At 36.0% G+C, this 5,384-nt stretch overlaps 1 protein-coding gene across 1 annotated transcript in view; it reads left to right on the top strand.

The window, feature by feature from the left end:
• The first annotated feature begins 1,210 nt into the window (after positions 1-1,210).
• cd68 (CD68 molecule) overlaps positions 1,211-5,384 on the top strand; it is a 16,428-nt gene continuing 12,254 nt past the window's right edge. Inside the window, exon 1 of the mRNA XM_015053668.1 lies at positions 1,211-1,224. The gene's annotated coding sequence lies outside the window, so the exon portion shown is untranslated. The remainder of the gene's footprint in view (positions 1,225-5,384) is intronic.

Here is a 5,384-nt window from a genome sequence, read left to right as displayed (position 1 = left end):
CAAACCCCCCTGCGAAAATGTAAAAAATTGTTTTTAAAAAAAAAAAAAAAAAAAAAAAAAAAAAATGCAGCTTGTAGGGCAGTTCCAAGCAGCAATTCACTTCAAACAAAACTCACACAACTACGCATGCGCAGAAATTTTCCTTTTATGGTATTGCACAGCTTCCTCTTACTGCTGTCGTCACTAAAGGCGGGGCTTTAGAGCTGGAAGTTCTCGATGGGATTGTTCCTAAAAACACGACATCCTACTTACTTTAAAGGGATCCACGATTAGTTAATTATAAAAATAGACCTTATTTGGGAAATACAAGGTCTATTTTTATAATATTTTGGGGAATTTAGATGTAAAAACAATACAGTAATAATACTGTAGGTTATTTAGTTTTTAAAAATTTTAATAAAATATTGTCACAGGAATGTCACCATCTTGTTCACGCTACAATTCATTCTGGGTAAATGATGTGGAATGGTCTCACTGTCTGGCTCCTCCAGCCAAAACAATGATTAGTAACACTCTTTGAAATCGATCGATAGTGACACAGTGTGGCATTTTCTAAAATCACACCAGTCAAATGCAATATGAGGTAAAGTTACTCAAGTAAAGTTAGCCTTCCTGTGTTTACTCTGTAGACTCCAGTACAGAATTTACCATTATGCGTCATCTACCCATCGGTGAAAAAATTCCAACCTCCATGGGTGAAAAATATAACAAAAGATGTACATTTTTGTAGTAATTATGAGTTTTGGCGTATCACAAACATCATATTTTTTTAGGTAATAGGAATAATGCAACATATTTAGGCCAACATGTTCAACTTATTCTGGATCCTTTTAGCACTCACCCTATACATTCCTTGAACTTATTCCACATTCTGTCCTTTTTTTACACAAACAAACTTAGAAGTAGTTGCTTAGATAGATTAACCCAGGATAGTACATAACTGATGAGGTAGTGGAAATGATGCATGTTTATAAAATGCACAAATAAAAGTAATGAGTCCCTTAGGTCTCACATCCAGATTTATACAGAGAGTAAATCATACTTAAATGGTCTTTATTTAATAATGTATCTTTTTGATTTTATTTGGTGGCAATAATGATCCACTATTATGCTCTACTTTATGTTGATATATCAAATAAAATCTTAATAATATGAATAAAATGAGTTGTAACATCCCGAACTGTTAAAAAATGAAAGGTCATAAATACTTGTTTGGATTCATGTGTTTACTACCCATTCTGTGTTGAACTGCAGTTGTCACCAAATATATCTTTGGTTACAACTTAGTTAATACTCTGTACTTTCCAGTGACTCTGTTGTTGTTATGCTGTTTGTTTCTGTGGTTTCTCAGTTCTCTGTCTTATTTATTCACTGCAGGTGCTAAAGCAGACTTCAAGGGTGTTATCTTGTATTCTCTTAATTTTTTCTCTGTTCTGCTCCAATCTCCACTTATTCCCTCTAGTTAATCCACCATCCCTCCTCTGCACATGTCCAAAATATCTCATCCTTTTGATTTTTGTCAGAGCCAATATCTCCTCACCACATCATTGCAAGTCTTCCATCTCAAATCAAGCCTAACACTCAAATCTCTTCTTTACCTTTTCTTTGCTCAGGCTGGAAGAGTCCAGGAACTTAAGTCGTCCTCTTGCAGCACTTCTTCGTCTGCAAGAGGTGCTGCATTTTCAAAACTTCTGTCAGTAGTAATGTAGCCTGTTAAAAACCAGCTTGAGCTACACTTTGCTTTGTCCAGAGAATCTGGGCTCTTGGCTGTTGAGAAACGATTGCTTTTTGGAGGTTGGACTGTGTTGAGGTTTTAAATTTTACCGAATTGCTAATGTTTGCCCATGACATACACTGTAGAATTTAATTAGTTGACCATACTTAAGAAAATTATGCAAACTCATTACCTCAAAAACCTTATCTTGTTTCTGGAGTTGGGTTGTGGGGTAGCAACCTAAGTAAGGATGGCCAAACTTCCCTCTCCCCAGCCATTTGTTCCATCTCCTACAGGGGAATCCCAAGGCATTCCTAGGCCCGTTCTCATATAACTTGACATTACAAGTTATATGAGAATAAGGCATTTGGTCCAGACTTTTCCATGGTAAATCACATTTGTAAGCTGAAGTGTTACAGTTTTGTAAAGTGTTCAATATTTCCCACTGAAATGTAGTGAGGGGAGAAGTAGAAAATAGCATGGAAAGAAAAAAAAAGCACTTTGTTGGATGCAGTATTGTTAAAGTGCATTCCAAAACAGAAAAAGCACAATTATCAAAAATTAACCCAGCTCATGCAGAGTGAGTTGGTGAGACATTTCCTCCACAAAGTCCAAGTAACTTACGAAAAGTGAGTATTGATACTAATTTGATGAGATGACTTACTGTTTTCAATTAAATACAATGTTTGCATCTACAGTGTATGCGCTAGCTTGATGCTAAGGAGCTTACCAGAAATGTTCTGCGCTGTAAACAGCCATCCTCCTCTGTGAGGTGGCTGTTCATGTTAATTTAATATTTGGAAGCGTGGCCAACACGGACTGAACAGATTCTTCACTTCCTCTGCTGCCATTGCAAACAGAACAAGAAAACTACAATTCTAAAACAGCGCAGAAAATCAACGTCATCGTTCATATGTTCTTCTTCTGTTCGCTGTTTGGCCCCTGGTAGAAAATCAACCGGAGACAATCTGGGTCAGGGGGAGAAAGACCAGACTGTCCTGGAAGCGAGAACCTTTTTGAGCGGAATTGCACAGGAAGGCAATGGTCAGGCTAGTAAAACTTGTCCTAAGTTTTTAAGATGAAGATTAACACACAAAAATTACAAAGAAAAATGTGTTTGACCTTTAGAGTTTTTAAAGCTTAACATTATTTAAGTTTCATTAATCTAAATTGATCCTAATTTCTCTACTTTGTAACTATGTAAAAACTCACATGGCCTACTAAGGCCATAAATGTACTTAAGATATTCATCATATATTTCTATTGCTCAAATCTGAAATCTCCAGAGAGGTTTCTGTGAGGTCAGATTTTACTTCCGCTTCTGAAAATACCAAATAAACAAATGAAACCCATGGAGACAAAAGCCTGACTTGTTAGTACTTGTGTTAGAGATTGCACATCTGACAGACAGGATGTTCAGCCAGTCATAAGACTGAGCTGAGAACAGGTTTGACAGCGACAGCAGGACAAACGTTAAACTCTGTCACAATGTGTGGTTAAAAAACCCTACTTCCTCTTTTTGTGTCACATGATGTCAGAAAATATCCTTCAAGTTTTGTCAGCTGAATAAAATCCAAATTGCAGAAAAGTGCTACATGCAGTCTTTTAGTTCTGATACAGATAATACTAACATTACTTCTGCTACTGTTACTGGAATTACATTTGTTAAACTGTTCAACTGTTACAGAGACACTGCTGAGAGAACTGCAGCTGCTGCCCAGTACTAGCTACATTTCTTTGAATAACTTGCTGCTACACTGACAACCTGCAGGATTGGTACCACAATCTCATGCAAAATCCTCCCTTTAACAACTGCATTCAACCACCCATAAGATAATAATGTGAAAAACATCTTCCATAAATAATACTTAGCAACATAAACTGACATAAGTCATAAGACCTCAAGATTTGAAGAGATGTTTAAAACTGATCACACTCTAGTTCTGACGCAACAAAAGTTCATCATGGCTGACTGTTAGCTCGAGCCTTCGAACATAAAGGAGCAGAGTTTTAACACTAACACACACCCTTCCTCCAGCTGAAAGTGTGTGTTGCTGCTTGATATTTTTGAATAGCACAGTGGGGAAATCATGTGAGGAGACCAGAGAAACCTTCTGGTTTATTCAGTCCACTTTCATTTCATTGAAAGCTTCTCCTCCTGCCCTTTTTGCTCTCACTCTGGTTTCGATTCTTCAATATTGCTGTCTGTTGAAGAGTTTCAGATGTTTTTGGAACTTCAGAATGAGCAGAGGAACTTCCTTTTCTGCACTGTCAAAATAAAAGCTCCTCAATATGACACATAACACCTTACTGTAATATGTACAGACCCATTTGATAAATGAAAATATTATTGAAAAGCCCATTTATTTTAGAAAATGTAGCCCTAGGTGAAACATGATTTTCCACTTTCAGCTAATAAAAACATAACATTTAAAATTACACTATTACATCATAGCAATATGTACATTTTTACTCTTTTTTAGATATCACTAAAAGAGAAACTTGATAGAGGTAGTAAAAATATGTCTTACCTTCTAGAGTAACCCAGAACTTCATGGATTTTAATGAGCGTTTTTTATTAGTCTGCAAAACAACAGCTGTAAACTCAGATTGATGAGTGTCTATAATGAGAGAAACAAAAGGAAAGTTCTGTAGTTTGGTTTATCACTTAAAATTTTAATGAGGGCATAGGACCCTATCTTCAGTTTATTAAAACTTGAATAATAATTTAAGTTTTTATATCTTATAGAGATCTAATTTTAAAGTCCATAATTTCCAAGTTAAAATGTGTACAAGATGATATTTTAACAAGTCAAAAAAACTCTTATGCATAAGGATTTGCAATATTGGAAACTATTCTAATGCCTTCTAGTAAACTTGCATATTTAATTGTTTATTAGATGGCCATTGAGGTTTGGTGATACTGAAGTGAGTTGGGCAGTTGGAAGAGAGTGTGAGTGTGTGACTGAAAAGCCCACAAAAGTCACTGCCATAATTGAAACTGACAAAAGTAATAAATCAAAATGTACTAAAAGGTACACAGTCTTTACCTGATTCATGTGACTCTGTTACTGTTTGTTGGTTTTTGAGGATAATTTACATTTGTATCTTTTGTAGTTTGAAGTAAAACAGCTGAACCTGCTCAAGAGGACCCAGTCTGTTTTATTTGCCATCAAGTGGATTGAAAGAGAAAACATGGACTCAGACTCGTGGCTTCACCAGTTGACTCTGCCATGCTCACTTTCCTCTCTATAATGTACAGTCGAGGACTTCATGTCATGTTTTGTGGCCCCAAACCTGCTCAGAATGAGGGAGGGGGAACAAAGTTAAGATTCAGTTTGTCTCATACTCAAACTGATTTTTACTAAAGGACCTTTCATAATTTACTTAATCTGACTGGATTGCATTGTAACTGGAATCGATCTGTTTCTAACTTTGAGGAGCTAAAGACACCATTCTAAATTTGAAATACTAATATGCACTGTTTACTATGGCTAAGTTAGGTATTCTAATCCACTATTAAGTGGCTGCATTTGTTGAAAGACAGGATAGGTGGAGTGGCTCAGAATGCTTTGTATGAGTTCATTAATTAAATTTGACTATAATGAGCTTTATAGATCTACCTCTAAATACTTTTGTATTTCCTGCAGAGGATGAGAAAAGCACACCT

This window comes from Poecilia latipinna, unplaced genomic scaffold (genome assembly GCF_001443285.1).
Source record: "Poecilia latipinna isolate Pla-1442-1.1 unplaced genomic scaffold, P_latipinna-1.0 Scaffold1191, whole genome shotgun sequence".
Lineage (NCBI taxonomy): Eukaryota > Metazoa > Chordata > Actinopteri > Cyprinodontiformes > Poeciliidae > Poecilia > Poecilia latipinna.
Note: the sequence above shows the minus strand (reverse complement) of the source record. Positions and strands in the feature narration are given on the sequence as shown.